Raw genomic sequence first — 18,338 nt, forward strand, 5'->3', positions numbered from 1 at the left:
TCTAACCAAATCAAAACATAGAATTTTAAATTGTTAAAGATTATTGAGGAAAAACATAATTTAAAATTTTCCTTAATTGGTTCGATAAATTTTTCATTTCAAAATTTTTGTTTTTAAGACTATCCTGATACAGATAACTACTACTAGTAGATAACATTTTGAAATAAAATGCATGCGTATGATGATGTTGTGCATTTTCTAAAAAATTATGGAGTATTGTAATTTTTGATTGATAGTAATGATGAAGCTCTGTGAAGCGGTTTGGAAAAATGCTGTAATAGTTTCTAAAATAAAAAAGTTAAAGAACCTGCTGGTTGGAAAAAAAATTGACATCTTGGGTCCAAGTTAAAGCTCTGATATATTAAAATTTGAAAGTCCTCAAACCTAGCACTTTTCTTTCGGGAGTTTATTCGAAAACAGCAGTGTGGGACCTCAGGGTTTGAAAAAGAGCTTCAGAGAAAAAAATTTTAAAAACACGTGGTTTATGCATAGTACAGATATTTTTCAATTGTACATAGAAATTTATCAGGAGATCACTTGTGAGGTAACCGGAAAGCTTTAAAATGAGCATAATTTTTTTTCATTTTTCTCGATTCATATGTTGCATGGAGAAAAATATCTTTGGGTTCGAAAAATAGTTAAATCATTAAAAGAAATAAATAAAATTAAATACTATTTTCTTTTTCTAAGAACTGAGATCAAAACGGGAGATATTAGCTAGTTGATTGTCAAGATTTAGCTAGAATATATTATATACTTAGAATTTTATAGTTGCTTTCAAAAAGTTCATATAGATTTTCATGAAAATTCAATTAGATTTCCAATAATTTGCTAGGTGGGAACCATTTTCATTTCTTACGTTAGCAATTTCTACTTTGGAATGTTTGTATGCATGTTTGTATAAAATAGAAAAATTTCCCAAATATTTTTTCTATAAAAAAAAATTCACTTTTTTTCTCATCTCATAACGGTAGCATAAAACACTCATTTCCAAAAGTCGTTTCCTATTCTTTGGTATTCGAGTAATAAGGTGTTCGTGAAAGAGAAAAATCATAAAAAATTAAGTGATGATTAATGTAAAATATAATAAAATGTGACGAAATAATAAAAATGAAATTGTTACCGTTATTCTTTCTTGTTCCCTTTATTTTATTCTGTTATTTTTTTTCATATTTTTTTTTATATTTTCATATATTGCTGTTCCCCGTTTTGAAAAATTATCTAAAATAACGGTATAATATTGAAAGAACGTTTTGTTTGTTTTGCTCTTATGATTTTTGCGCGTTTCTTATAATTTCTGTTTTTATTTATTGTAAAGATAGATGGCAGTAGTAATAGCAATTTGTATTTTATGTTACTCTCTTATTTATGTTCACACAGCCTTGTTTCTTTGATTTTTTTAAAGAGCATGAGTAGGTAAAATTTGTAGATTGTTTCAATATTTTTGATGAAAAAAATTTGTTTTTATTCCATTGAGAGTAAAATTTAAGAATAATGGAAATAAGCTTGTTCATATTATAGAAATTAAATTATTAAAAAAAAATTACTAAATAAATTATAAATTATTTAAATATAATATTACACCAATATAAAGCCAACTTTTATATTAAATTTTGATTCACAATATTTTTGTTTTTCGATTTTTTATTTTCACCATTTTTAATATTTAAAGGTAAAAAAATATACATATGTGTATCTTAAACTCATAGTTGAAAACTTAATTGGCTTACTATTTAAAGAGAATATTAAAGTATAAGAGAAAAATCTTTTAGAAATAAGGCACCTAAACGGAATGACCTTGGAATTATGAAGAAATTTTAGAAAATGAATTGTAGTTTTAAAAAAAAAATTATATTAGAAAAGCTATTTCAAACTTTACCTGTATCTTATTTAATATTCCATAGAAAACCTATAGAATATTAAAAACGTTGAGTCTGACAAAACAAATTTGCACAATTACATATATATATATATGGTAGCTACAGCATAAAGACTACTTAATTTGAATTCGAACAAAGCTAGTGTTTTCAATAACTAACATAAAACTCCTAGAATAACTTGAACGTATCTTTAAAACTATAAAGAAAAGATGACCATTTCAATAAAATTTAATTGCAGTTGCCAAGAATCTGTAAGGAGTATGATACTCCTTTTCAAAAATTTATGCAACTCTATATGTTATAATTTTAAACAGTTTCTTCAGAATAAAATATTTTCATAAGGAAAAAATCCTGAAACTCCTCGTTTTCGTTTTTGCGATACTTCAACAACAAACGATTTATATTTTTGTAACATTATGTACTGTAATTATTCTTACAAACACTCGTTTTAGTGTTGCGAATTTGTACATTTCGAAACTATAAGTGGATTTAAAATTTCATTTACATGCTACGAGTATCTACTTATTTACGTATATTTTATTTTATCCATCTGGAAATTATGATAAATTTTGATAGAAATTTCTCTATCGGTCCTACATTATAAAACATAGAACTTTATTTTTTAAAACACTTTGATTTATAGTTTTTTTATAATAATATTTTTATAATTTCGCATTTATCCCTTCGGCATTGTGCTAATTTAAAAAGTAAAAAGAAAAAACATTTAAAATTTATTTTAAAATTTAAAATATTTAATTTTTAAAATAAATAGCCGTGATTGTTTAAATAACTTGCTTTAAAACGTTGAAAGCAAATCACTGAAAATCTCTATGAAATTTTTATGTAATTTCACTAATACTAGTGCAAATATTTGACAATATTTTTCTTTGTTTGCTTTTTTTTAGGTTTAAATTCCTTTAAATAATTCGTCTCAATTTAAATATTTTTAACGCATCAACTGTATGGTATACTATACTAGCTACAAACAAGTATAGTTGAAAGCAATGTTCCACTGGACTATTATAACGAAAATAAATTCTTTTTTAACTTGTTAGTAATAAAGAAAGAAAAATGCTACTGTCAAATAATAAGAAACTATTTATTCAAAGAAAACAATGCAAAAAAATTGGTTGTTTCGATTGACTGTGAGATTTATAATTTATTTGAAAATTTTAAGAAAAAAAGGCCTTTTGACTGAGGAAATGCGCCGATTGACTCGTTAGAGAATCCATTTCGGCTTGCATGTAAAAAATTTTCTTTTTGGGAATCGAATTGAGAAAGATCCAAGACTGACTCCGGAAAGATGTTGGAAGTAGCAAAATTGAACTTAATAAAAAAAATGAACAGATTGAACACAAACAATAAAAAAAGACTCTAAAAGATTTTTGGCGGGTCAGTATATCAACTTAATGAGAAATAACACTTAAAATACAATATAATAATAGTGCTGACGATCGATCATCATTATAATGGCGAATTTATTCAGAGCCTAATCCAAAACTTTTGGAGCCTATGCCAAAAAACTTTTATTTTTATAACTTTTTTTAAACTAAATCTTGATGCATAGTAAGTTGTTCGTAAGGTAAATGTTGTAAAGCTGGATTTTTTTTTGTTCGTTGATTTCAATTGACGGACAATAAATTCCGTTACAGTTTCGGAACACAATTTACACGTTCCCCAAATGATCGTCACGCATAGAATAAAAAATTTTTTCTTATGCTACGTCACTATCTAATTTATTTGTTGGACTGGCCACCATTACTCAAAAGATAAACTTTAACCAATTTTTAGACGCAATGGAAAGCAGATATAGCGTTAAATCCTGATTAGCTCCTGAGCTATTACCTAAATGACCGTCAATCCAAAACAGCGAACATGAAAAACCAGTTCAAATTTTAGGTATAAACGTTCAACGAATAAAGTATTAAGTGCACCTTTTATCTGTAAAATACAAAATGATATAAGAATATTTTCTAATTTATTTTCCTTTTTACTTGTTATACAAATGCAATTTCCGTTTCTTTTAAATATTTCAAAAATTGAAAGAAAATTTTTTTTGCTTATTATTATAATGCCATTTTATACCCTCCTTAAAACATTTTATAAAGTATAAAATAGTGTGGGTTTGTCTGTGTAAAGTTTTCAGGCAAAATTCTTTGTTGCTTTTGTTAAAATTTAATTTTTTGTTTTTTTTTTTATTTTTCTTGCTTTCTCAGGACATAATAGAAGTATATAATATTTAAGTGAAGTGAGAAGAAAACCTTAAAATAAAAAAAAAAAACAAAAAAAATTCAAAAGAAAACCAAAAAAAAAAATCTTTGGTTAACAGATTTTAAGTCAACTGACAGAAAAGTGAAATGCATGTATAATCAGTAAAATGATAGTAAACTCAGACTTAAATTGTACAATTTAACGGTATTATAACAATAACATTATTGTAAAACTAATTGTTATACACACTATAAAATATTGCTTATAGAAAAAATTTAGAAAAAAGAAAGTTGTCACAAAAAAGAACTGAATTAAATTTATTAGATTTCGTAGCGATTGCGTTCTTTTTTAAAAGTTTATGGCTGACTATACCTGTCCACCTCCATCAACTGGAATTTAAAACTATTACTGAAGAATGGAATTGATAACAGTTATTTTTAGCCCAGACTTTACGCTTGTATAATTTTTGCTCCTTTTACCAACTAAACCAGAACAAACTCATTTCTTTAGAGATTTTGTAATATTTGAAACTAAATAGTATAATGTTCATTCGCTAATTCTTTAATCTAAATTTTTATGATATTCAACACATTTTTAGAGAATCCAATATATTAAAACAAAAAAACTCGTCATTAGATTAATTTGCTTTAAGAGGTAAAATCTAATATCTAAAACTATTTTAAGAATTTTATAATAGTAGCAAAATTTATGTTAGTAATATTTTTAATAAAATAACAATAATCGATTAAGGAATATTGAAAGTTTTCAGGATATTCATTTAATATTAATATTTTTGTTAAAATGATTGCAACTTCAGAAAAGTATAAAAGGACAGTGAAATCCTACGAAATAATATCGTATATTTTAAAATAAGTAATAGTAAACCTTACATAGTCAGTAAATTATCCAATCAAACCTTAAGAATTTCAAATTGAATGAATCAATTTACCAATTATTAGCTGAATTGTTAATCAATACCATATAAGTACCATAAATTTCAATTAATTTGCTATATAGGAGCTGTAAAACAATTTTTATTTTATGTTTTATTTTTTTTTTTTAAAGTATGCAATTTTTAATACGATTACAATATCTACTCATTCGTCCATAGTTACATTGAAAGATTTTAAAATACGAGAAGGAAAAAAAAAATTTTGTTGAAGCAAACAAAATGAAAGCGTACTTATATCGAATTTCAAAGCTTTTGACTTGACATAAATTGCTTTTTAATGCAAATTATTTTATTTTTTTTTTTCTTTTAGTTTCCTTACTTTTATTTTTATTTCAAACACCAGTCAAACACTTCACATACTTATGGCTTAAAATGACTGAATACATGTTTCATGTCGTATATGGATTTTCGTATGTATATATATGTAAATATACAAAATGTATTACACTCATACATAAAATAAACGAATATTTCGTTACAGAAAAATCTTTTTTATGTTTTTGCATAAAGAAATCCGAACATATATTCTGTCTAGTTTAAAAAAGAAAACACCGACATAAAATAAAATAAATACATATGTATGTGTATATAAATATTGTATACAAAATTGACAAAAATTTGTAGTGAAAATTGTTTTTAGCAGATATATAGAATTTAAAGTAATTGGTGATAGTTTAGGCCGTATTTGAAGGAGCAGTTTTTTTTTTGAAACAGATATGTATATTCTGTTAAATGAACTTCAATATTCTGAAAATCTTCAAATGTGAACTTATTATTATAGAGTACGAAATCCAAATTGACAAATTAACATAACAACAGAGAACAAGCTGCAATCAACAAAATTTTATTTTTTTTTTAAATTATTAGATATCAAACATTGTACATGAAATTTGGTGAAAATTTAATGGTATTTTCTATTAAATAATATTCATGAGCTTTAGTAATGTTGGAACGGAGGAGGAAGACCGCTATAATGTATAAGTAATCGATTTAATTATTAACTGCTAATTTCATGGTAAACTTTAAAAAGGATTTTTGGAAAACTCTTTCAAACACCATACCTAGTGCAATCATATGTACTGTTTGTATGAAGCAAAGCAAACAAACCTTGTTTAAACATATAATATTATACTCTAATCTAATATATGGGGAATGACAACAATTGAATTTTCAGCAATATGCAACACTGATTTTGAAATTCGAATAAAAAAATTTGTTGTAATTAAAAATAAGTTGTTATTGAATCTGCGTCACATACAAAGAATGTCAAACAATTTGTTTGATTTATTTAAAATTTGTTTGATTTGTGAGAACGAAAATACCCGCAACTATAATTTATTTAATTAATTTATCACAAAGACTGCCAATTCGGTTGATCTAAACTAAATCAAATATTATTAAAAACTCTCTAAATTCATTCTGAGACAGACGTACAAAAACTCAAAGTTAAACAATAGAACATTATATCTAATATTTCATTGCATATTTTATTTAATTTCAAAGTATAACAAACAACAAATCAAATTGGTGTACTATGTGTCACTTTATTCCTTTATATTGCGCGTAAATTGCTAATAAAATATGTATATATGGATATGTATTATTATATTAGATATTCTATTTCATATTGAAATTATAGGGTTCTTTATTTTGTACATACCAAATGTGTATATTACTTTTTACATACATACATTTACATTCGAATACATTAAAGAAAACAAAAAAGAATAAAATTAAAAATATTCTGAAGAATTTTAAATTGAATACATTTTAATGTTTTGAAGGAAATAAAGAAGATTTTGACAATCAATTTAATTTTAAAGAAGGAAATTAAAATAAAAATCAGGGTGAGTTTGTTCGTTCTTTATTCTTTAGTTAGTTACTTGTATAACAAATATTTTATACAATGTGCATGTAGATATAGCATAATAAAGCGTTAATATGTGAATTAACCATAATGATTTGTAGTATGTGTGATTTAAAACGGTTATTTGTCTGATTTTAATGTAGAGAATATAATGAAAAGCTTAATATTATTTGCTTTCTTCTTTTTCCATATTTTTCTGTTTGGTATGGCTCTGAAATTTTTATGTATTTGTCTTATATTTTTTACCATTGAATGAAAATTCCTTGGAACAAAAATTTAAAAATATTTCCATATTCTTATTTACTATAAACAAAAATTTAATACAAATAAATTGAATAAAACTTCTTCGATATTTGAAAAAGGGCATATTTTGTCTTTAACAATATTCACGCCTAGAGTTTGTATTTATTCATATACGTAAGCTTAAAGGCAGAGTAATGAGAATGATATTTTGAAATAATATTCTCTTATCACTAATTATGAAAATTTGCATATTTTTAGGGTAAATTTCAAAGATAATACAATAGTTTTCGAAAATTAAATCATATTGCTATTTAATTTAAGCATGAGGGTATTTTTTTTTGGTAAAAATATGATTACTCTTAGACTTTTTATTTTATAAAATAATGTCGTAGTAGAATAGTGTCATTATGAGAAATGTGCTTTCTAGTTTAGTTCGATACTACCATTTATTGTTTTAAGTGTTCATAATAATAAAAAAATGTTTTATCGAAATTACCAATTAATGTTTTATAAGTTTAAGTGGAATCTTATGGTGAAATTTCACAATATTTATCAGGCACAGGAAAATTTTCTCAGATCTTAATTTAATTTAGTAAGATCATAAGCGTATTTATTTAATATGACGACCTGCATTAATTAATTTTTGGTTTTGTGGAAGTATATGAATTCAAAAACATAAGAGGAAATCCCAAATTTGAAAGATTTTTCAATATTTTAAAGATAATTTTAGAAAGGATATTTTATTCTAACAAATACAATTTTCGATAAAATATCTTGATTTTTCGGTTAATCGATATTTCCTACATTTATTCAGTTTCAAATATATAAACACGTTCTATATTATAGCTAATGAAAATTCAAAATAAGTATTGCTCTATAATATAAAGCGACGGTATATAAAATTTGAAACTGATCAAATTTTTTGTTAAAAATAATTTTCAAAATTTTGGATAAAGAGAAAAAAATATTAGTATGTAATTTGACAAATTATGCTGTTACGGAAAAAACTAATGCTTTTACGTTAAGAAGTAGGAAAGAAGGAATTTTTTTTTTTTGGATAAATTTTAAATCTGATATAGAACTGAATTTAATTGCGACTGGAAATTTATGTAAAAACGAGAAAAAATAGAGTTGACCTTGTCAACTCTGTGATACCTGTACGAATTTGTTATCCTGTGTGTGAATAAATATGCAATAACTGACTAAGGGACAGACTATAACTTCAAGTTGCCGTATTACCATATTAATTTATGTAAAATTTCAGTATTGTATTTTTCAAAATGCTGTGTGTGCCAAACTACTATTGAAGTTGTATGACAGGTACCAGAAAGAGTCAATTAGTTTTAACGAATTTCATTAAGCACATCGACCCTACTAATATATTCGCTTGTGTGAAATTTCAATATCACAGCTTTTATAGTTTCTGATGAGATATAGCCAAAGAATTTTTGAAGTTTTATGGCAGCTACCCGAACCGGTACCCCGATCATGTTCAATTTAAATAGGATTCTGGCACTTACTACAATAAATCATTTATGAAAATTTGGCGAACTTAGTTAGCTCAATTAGTTTTTGAGTTATCGCTGGGACGGACTGACGAAGTACATGAAGGAGCTAAAAAAATATGCGAATATTTTCAAAAATATGCTCAAAAAATGTAGACCTTTTTTTCTCCGACGCTAATCAAATTGTATTAAATAAAATTTATTTTAAAAAGCTTAAATGATTAATTTATTTCAATCGAGCCATAGTAGGAAGATGTTTCGGCAGTTCTTCATAAAGCCATTCATTTTTCATGATGATGATTTACTTATTTCACTATAATATTATGTTTGAACCAAGTACTGAAGCAATGTTGTTAAATTTTTGATAAAATAAAATTTCACAAATGTTGTAAGAGCGTTTTAGTAAACGTTTAAAATATACGGAAATATTACGTATTTTTTTTGTAATTTGGTCAATGCCTTCAAAAAAACATTTCATTTCTGCAAATTCATTTTAAATGTGTGCAATAAAATTTATAAAAGTAATTTTACTTTTGACACTTTTCAAGAAAATAATTTTACAGATTTGATTATTCTAAAAAGGATGTTTCCACTCTTTCTTTTCATATACTTGTAGAAGGTTTTTAATTGTTCATAGGTTAAAAATTGTTAAATTTTTTAACATTTTTTCTTTCTAAAACTTGAATCTTACTTCATGTACAAGAATAATTAAAATAATTTGAGTTTTCAAATGGTTTAAAAAAAATCATTTTATTTTGTTCTTTTTTTATTATGTTAAAGGATACCATATTAAGGACTTAATTACGTATACAATAATATGAGGATTAACGATAGAATTTTTTTTCACACCTGCAAAATAAGTTTAAAATTTTATTAAAATTTTGCTGCTTTCATGGAATTATTTTGAGTAATTTAAAATAGATGTTTAATTTCGAAATTTTAGAAATAATAAAAATTAAATCTTTATTCTGTGTAGGCTTTTTGAATAAATTTGTTTAGAAATTACAATAAATTTTTTTTTTCTCAAGAAAAAAATAAAATCAAATTAAGAATTCAATTTGTCACAGATCTGCTGAGATTGCAGCAATTTGTTAATATCCTTAAATTTAACGCATATTCTCGTAGGTGCAATAAAAAAAATGAACAAATTTCTCTTGTATAAAACCTTTCTTCTTATAACAAAAAAAAAAAAAAAAAACAAATAAACTTTCAATTTTACTTTCCTTTTTTTAAAAAATTTTCCCTCTTATTCAGCAAAAAATTAAACAGTACACAATAAAAAAAAATCTGATGTGGTCAGCACATAACCGACCGCATTGTGTATTGTCTAGTTAAATGAAAGTGTTACAGAATATTATAAAAATGTCTGTTAAATACTTCTTTCCAATTTTTAGGACATTAGTAAGCTTATAGTTAACATACTTAGAAAAATGTAAATTTGGCTCTTAGTAGAGTTTCGCTTTGTGCTACCCGAATTCCCTGAAATGCTCGCCAGTTAGTTTGGGTAACAACCAGACCTCAAATATCAAATTTCACGAAATTCCATCAATTTGTTCTGTGGATATGGTGAAAAATGTAAAATCAGCCCGCAAATCAGTTCTCGAGCCCTGATCTTTCCAAAAAAGTTATATGTTCATTGCTTTAATACGAGGAATTCATATATTAAATTTCAATGAAATCGGTTGATTATTTCTCTTTATATACACAAAAGTGTATGTTTGGCCCGTAGTAAACGTCTAGTTGCCGATGCCTGATCTTTCCAAAAAAATTTACATGTTCATTGTTTTAATACGGGGAATTCATATATTAAATTTCAATAAAATCGGTTGATTATTTCTCTTTATATACACAAAAATGTATATTTGGCCCGTAGTAAACATCTAGTTGCCGATGCCTGATTTCTTCCAAAACATAAGAATTTTTGCGGACGGTCGAGCTGAGCTTATATATAAAATTTCAAGTAAATCGGTTAAATACTTTCTTCAAAATGTTCAAAAATGTAAAACAGGCCCGCTAAAAAGTGCAGTTCCCGAGGCCTGATATATACCAAAAGTTGATCGATCCGTGCCATGGTGGAAACAAACTTACATATAAAATTTCATCAAAATCGGTTCAGCCGAACTTGAGATACACGCGTGCACACACAGACCGACAGACGGACAGACCGACAGACCGACAGACCGACAGACCGACAGACCGACAGACCGACAGGTTGCTAAAAATAGTTTATTTACACTTCCCTACTATGGAGAAGTACGTTCCCACCGAAAACTCGATATGCAAAATTTGTTGCCATCACATAACCTACCTATTGTTTACACAATACGGTCGGTAAAAATTAAAAAAGGAGTAGTAAAAAAAATGTATATAACCACCCATGTGTACACCAAACAACCAACCAACCAACCTACCAATATCTTATCCAAGTTACCAGTTTAAAAGAACGAGAAGTATAATATTTTAACCTACAGGACTATAAAAATTACGGTAAAATATAACGGTGGCATGATATAATTAACAAGTTACCTTTGCCTTTTTTTGTTGTTTTTGTTTTATTTTTTAGTTCATTTAAGTGTTAAAAATAATTTACATAATAATTTCCTGTTAAACGAAATTACAGACAGTGGCTTCCGACCTTTTCCGTTAATTTTTTATTACTTTGTAATATAAATTCAGTAAAAAAAGCACATAATACAAACACATATACATGATATTATGTTAGATATTATATTGGTGTATGCAAGGTTCTATGTACAAAATAATATTGTTATAATATTTAAGGTAAAAGAGTAAATTCGAAAATATGTTTTAGAAAACTTAAGAAGTAATATTAATTTTAAAGCGAATAAAAATAGTTGTTAAAAGTAGAGGCATAGAGAAGAGAAACGGGTCGAATGGCGTAAAATGAATGAAAAATTTTGAATTAAAAACAAATTGAGTCATAGTTAGATATTTAAAAAATTAAAATCGATTCCATTCGCTTTTGATGTTTCGCAAGTTTTTACCAAGATCCCTTGTTTTCCACATTATGTAGAAAAACAAGGGACGCTAAGAGTGGTAATGAGAATAAAAATAGAAATTCTCCCTCTCTTTCGTTTCATATGCAAAAATAAAAATTTACAGAAGTAGAAAACGTCAAATTCTAGCAATTCAAAAACATATAGTTCTTTTGATATAAACTGAAAAATTACTTTATGTCTAAACTAGTCCCACCAAATTTTTAATAAAATTCACAAATATTATAACACGTGGTATACCGTAGTTAACCCGTTCATCTGCAGCAATCGGCCAATTAACCTTCAAAATGCAAGAAAAAAAATGTTCGATTACACTTGGATTTAGTAGATTAGTTGTTATTCCTTTATTTGTCGTATATTGCTTATTTGAAGGTTCATTTGTATGTTAAATAAATTCATTCAACAACCAGTGCTTTAACAAATTTATATCATCATAAAAGGCTAAAATTTTTGTTTGGAACTAGTTGTGAAGTAGAGAGGTTCTTTTTCTATAACTTTACGCTTTTTTGCCTACAACTACTGGAAAAAATTGAAACTTCAAAAAAACATTTTTTGAATGAACTTGTAAGGCTTGAATTCAAAATATTATTTTTTTTGTATAAATAGTAATTTTATTTTGAAATTATATATTATGTACATATGTTAAAGTCCTGATACGGTAAACATATAAGAATATATTTTATACACAGGGTGTTTGGCATAAAATGGTAAATAATTTCAGGTACGATTCTTTGATCAATTTCCAGCAAGAAAATTGTATGGTGGGTACATTTGTTGTAATTACTTTCGTTTTCGAGTTACACCGAATAAATAAACGATTATGACTTCAGAACCACGCGACATAGAGTAACCATTTGGCAAACCTTGCTTAACGAGCAAATGATTGCTCTTTATTTTCGGTTACAATTAATTTGATCTGAGCTATAGTTTTCGAGATAAGTGCTCGTCAAAATCAGAAATTTACATTTTGCGCATATTTTTAAACACATTTAACACGTTTTAATAGAAAAACTATGAGAAATAAAGGAATATTTGATATCGACGAACTTTTAGATCGCATAGTGGCGCATCGACAAAAATACAATTGTTTTACTGGAAATCAATCACAGAGCCATTCCTGAAATTACTTCCCATCTTATGCGAAACACCCTGTACCTAATTATGTATTAGTGTAAATATATAATATATATGTATTTTAAATAGTACTGTAAAAAATTCCTGCTAACTACGCACATATTGAAATTACTTTATATAGTAATTAGCAATCTGTTTATATGTACGTATAAAAAGCCTTCAAAAAACTCTAACGTGCGCACTTGCTTTGTAAATCGCACAATTCCTGTACTAAAATCTTAATGCGATTATGCAAACTTTATGCCACCAATGTAATTTTAAATTTTGTTTTCTTTGAAGCACCAATAAATTATAAGGAAAGCGTGCTTTTGTTTTACAAAGTAAGTAATTGCTACATACAGATTCACTTTGATGATAATTTGATAATTTTACTGCGATTCATGTTTTTAAATTCATTATGCACTTCAATTGCATTTTAATTATATAAAAAAAAACTACTCCTACACACCAAAGAGGAGGGTCTTTTATGAGACCAAAATTAAAACTAAAACAATTTTTCACCAAAATTAAAACAAAAACTAATGTGAAAAATTTGAGGTTCTCGGATATTTCAAAACCGAATCATATTTTTCTTCACTTTCCAAAACATGGTACTCATTTTAATTGAATTATTTTATTTTCATTTAATTGCAATTCAAAATACACAAGGCAGCAGCACAATTCTTTGTTGTTAATATTTTCAAATATATTAAAAAACAATCTGCATTGTCTCAATGACGTGAATCATTGTTTCTTCAATTGGCTCTTGGCTTTAACGTTAACTATAATCAGAAATAAAACTATTTTTATCCTTAAGTTATTTTAATATTAATTTAATTTCCTTGTTTCTATAATAATAAATAAATATTAAAGAAAAGATAATATTGTACTATAATAACAAATTCTTATACAATAGCAATACAATATTATTACTTTAAATTCATAAAGATGCAATATTAATGTTATTCTAAAAATTCTTTAATATTATTATTCTAATATCAACATACCAGTTATGTAGTTGTATTATTAAGTTCTTCTATTGTATTACCTTCTATTATTATAATACCCGCAATATTTTTGTATATTGTGATGTGACAATAATAATAGTTAATTGAATTGAATGAAATTGTCTGCCAGAAATTTCATAAAATCACGTCCAAAAGTCTCTATATATTTACAATTGTGAACACTAACAACTGTTATAAATAACTAAGTATGATTTAAAATTTATAAGGAAGTCATAAATGCATTTTATCCCACAGTAAATTAAATAACAATAGGTGGCATTTGCAATATAATATAAAGCTTTATTTTACCTAATTTAATATTAAATAAATTTATTATAATAAAATAAGAATTCAAATCGTATTATTATTTTGAAAATACTTTACAATGCTTTTAATTAAGGTAAATTTATAGTATAATTCCAGTTTTGATGTGACAATTATCTTTATTATTGTTATACAAATAATATTCCGATGAATACCTGTTGTATGCAATTGAGCTTGTGAATTTTCCATTGCTTATTGAAAATGCTAAAATGAAGCTTGTGAACGCTTGTGAATACATTGACCTTGTTCGCCACAAATTGCGTCAACTAGGTAAGAAGCCAAAATAATAAACGTTGAGAGAAAAATGAACAAGAATAATGATATATGAACAAATGCGAAATGACATCCAATTTTAAGTAAATTTTTAAAGTATAATAATTTGCTCATGATTTGTAATTTGCCCTAATTCACAATAGTTGCCAAAACAATTAAAAATTAAGATAATTGTATTAAATATCAAAGAGAATCAGTGGGTGAGAAGAAATATTCTTACAATGAAAATATAAAATGCGTAAACGTTTACACGAAAGTAAAAGAGCAACATTAATGCTGAGAATGAAATGTTATGGAGAGTGTCAGTTCTTTTAATTATAGTTTAAACTGCCGTGTGTAAAGTAAATTTCCACGTAACTCTTTAAAAAATTGAGTTTTTCTGTGTAGAAATGCAAAAGCTTTCATTAGTTTTGTTAAGAATCACATACATAGCTCTATGAAATTTTAGACAAATCAATCAATAGACAAAAGTCTTAAAGCAACTAACATATGCAAGAATAATTTGTTACTACGAAAGTTCTCCCACCCATCATAATAAGAATAAAATATTCAAATTAGCTGTACAAGGCAAGTCCACATAAAATAATGTACATTTCCCCTTTAAAAAAATTTATGAAAGTTAAAAAAATATTTTCATTAAATAGAATCATGATTTTTCTAATGTTCATAAAACTCTACACAACAAATAGAGAAAACAAATTTTTATTTTAAATAGAAAACTTGAGAAGAACTTCAAAGAATAAAGAGAAGCAATACAAAATTAAAACAAAGGTGTCCATATTAAAAGTAATACAATTAATATGATTGTTTGTACCTTGTCTCTTCCCTACCTTCTATAGGTGTTCTATTTGTGTTTCTTGAAACTCATATGAATAATACACTTCAATAGTTAATGAAAAAGGCTTTTGGAGTGTCATGAACGTATAAGTATAAAAAAATAAAATAATTAATTTTAAACTTTTGTATTCTATATATACAAAAGAAACTATAAAGTGTCTTAGACTATGTCTGTATGAAGCAGCACTAGATTTCAAAATGTAATAACACGTAAAAGAATAAAGGGGATCAGAATAAAAAAGAAGTGTAAAGAAAATTGGAAAAGAAAAATAAATTTTTTTTCTTACTTTCTAATAAATTGAAAACAAGCAATTAAACTTAATACTTCTCATATAGCACTTATTTTTTATTCTTTTGAGGTTCTTCAATTATAAATTTAATTTTTTTTAATTTGATCTTATTTCATTTATTCCGTTGTTTCTTTTATTAGTTTTCGTAATTACTTTTTGGAAGATTTCATTGAATATTGTAGGAAAATATTTATTAAATTCTAATTATCAATTTATCTAATGTCTATGTCTCATTACAAAGGAACCGATAAACTTTCCACTATGGTGTATCAATACAATAAGAAATGTTTTCAAATTTCTTATTAATTCTCTTAAAAAATTATCAATCTATTCGCATGTAATACAAGAAAACAGATTTGTATTTGTTACCTCGAATATTTTACAATGCATTTTTAGAACCATACAATCATTTATTGAGTAAAACAAAGGTTTTTTCGTACAATTACTCCATGCCCCAAATTTCAGAAGATAAAAAAAGCTTATGTGGTCAGCACATAACCGACTGCAGTGTGTATTGTTTAGTAAAGTGAAAGTGTTACAGAATATTACAAAAATGCCTGTTAGATACTTCTTTACAAAGTTTATGGCATTAGTAAGCTATTAGTTAACATGCCTAAAAAAATGTAAATTTGGCTCGTAGGAGAGTTTCGCTTTGTGTTACCCGAATTCCCTGAAATGCTCGCCAGTTAGTTTTGATAACAACCAGAACTCAAATATCAAATTTCAAGAAATTCCATCAATTCGTTACGTAGATATGGCGAAAAATGTAAAGTCGGTCCGCAGATCAGTTTTCAAGCTCTGATCTATCTAAAAAAGTTATATGTTCATTGCTTTAATACGAAGAATTTAAGTATTAAATTTCGATAAAATCGATTGATTATTTCTCGTTATATACGCAAAAATGTATATTTGGCCCGTAGTAAATGCCCAGTTGCTGACGCCTGATTTCTTCCAAAAGTTAGGAAAGTTCGCGGATGGTGTAGCGAAGCTTATATATCAAATGCCAAGTAAATTTATTGAAAATTTTCTTCATAACGATCAAAAATGTAAAGAAGGCCCGCTAAAAAGTGCAGTTCCCGAAGATTGATTTGTTCCAAAAGTTGATCACTCCGTGCCGAACATAGTCGAAATAAACGTACACATAAAATTTCATCAAAATCGGTTCAGCCAAACTTTATATACACGTGTGCACACACAGAGAGACAGACCGACAGACCAACAAACCGATAGACTGACAGACCAACAGGTTGCTAAAAATAGTTTATTTACACTTTCCTACCATGGAGAAGTGCATTCCCACCGAAAACTCGATATGCAATATTTGTTGCCATCACATCACCTACCTATTGTATACAGAATTCGGTCAATAAAAATCATTATACAAATAAACATGTATATATATTTAAACAGACATTATGTTACTCAAGCCAATAAGATGAACATACTTATTGAAAATTTTACGAAAATTTATAACTTTTTAGTCCATACCTTTAAGGTTCTGAATCTAGCATCTTCATAAAATGTTTGTCAGTTTTGCTGGCAGTGGCACAATATTAAATGTCAAAGTTCATGAAATCACGTTTTCTTTGTCTAAAACCAACTGTGGTGAAAGCTCAATTTCTGAACCCTGGATTGAATTGATTTATTGTTTAATATTGAAAAATCACATTTCAAAGAATAATAATTAGCCTCTGCTAAAGTCACGATTGTTGGAAGCTAATTTCTACAAAAAGCCCGCCAGCTCCCTATATTCTCTGACAGTTCTTGTACATATATATAAAAATTTTTTCGGAAAACCTGTAATTATTTTCTCAAAACTATTCAAAAACGTAAAATCTGCTTAAAATAGAAGCACATGTTCTGAACCCTATAATTATACATAAAAAGTTAATAATTTTAATAAATATATTGATCCTGCTGAAATTGTAATATGCGAACCGAAAGATTTCTCGCAATAAATAAGTTGCTAACATTTCTCTTATTTGGAGAAATGAGTTTCCATTAAAAAAAACATTAAAAACGTATGGAATTCCATTTGATCATAATAACTTCCTTATTGTATGCAATGCAATCGCCAAAAATAAAATTTAAAATTCTAGAAACTTTTAATGTCAAATTTCAAGTTTTTATTTAGATTTAATAAAATTAATACAACACGTCTGGAGAATGAGATGAGTGTAGATTAATTTAAAAAAAAAAAAAAATTCATTACTCAATTTTCTGTAAAATTTCATTTTACAGTGATTTTCCTTTATTCAATTCTTCTCTTTGTATGTTTAAAAAGACTTTTGTTCCTCATTCTTTCATTTATTTGTCTTTTCATTTTCTTGCCCTATTGTTTTGGTGTTTTCTTTTATGTTTTAATTCACCTTAAGAAATTAAAAAATTAAATGAATAAATAAGAAGGCAAAAAGTACGAAAACTCCAAAAAAAAAATAAAAGGACACGACTGGAATAAACAATCTAAAAATTCTTTAACATTACTCTCATATTTAAAATGACGATAATAAAATGAAAACAAACACATAACATTCTCAGATGAAATATGTATGGTGAAAAAAGAATTTTTTCCCAAACAAGTTGTCTCATATTTTTCCTTTTAAAAAGTACAAAGTTTCCCTTATAAGTCAAAATGCCCTTATTTAAGGTATTCCCTCCAAAATTTATAATTCAATTAAAATATTGTTACTTTTTAAATATCGTTCTTTAAATAGAACTACATGGGGATGTCTAGGATTAGTGAATTCAGCATAATTTACAAAGGGAATAAACCGAATCTACAAAGGACATAAACAATATATTGAGTAAATATTCAAGTG

This window comes from Condylostylus longicornis, unplaced genomic scaffold, assembly GCF_029603195.1.
Source record: "Condylostylus longicornis isolate FDR11 unplaced genomic scaffold, ASM2960319v2 ptg000040l, whole genome shotgun sequence".
NCBI classification, from domain to species: Eukaryota; Metazoa; Arthropoda; class Insecta; order Diptera; family Dolichopodidae; genus Condylostylus; species Condylostylus longicornis.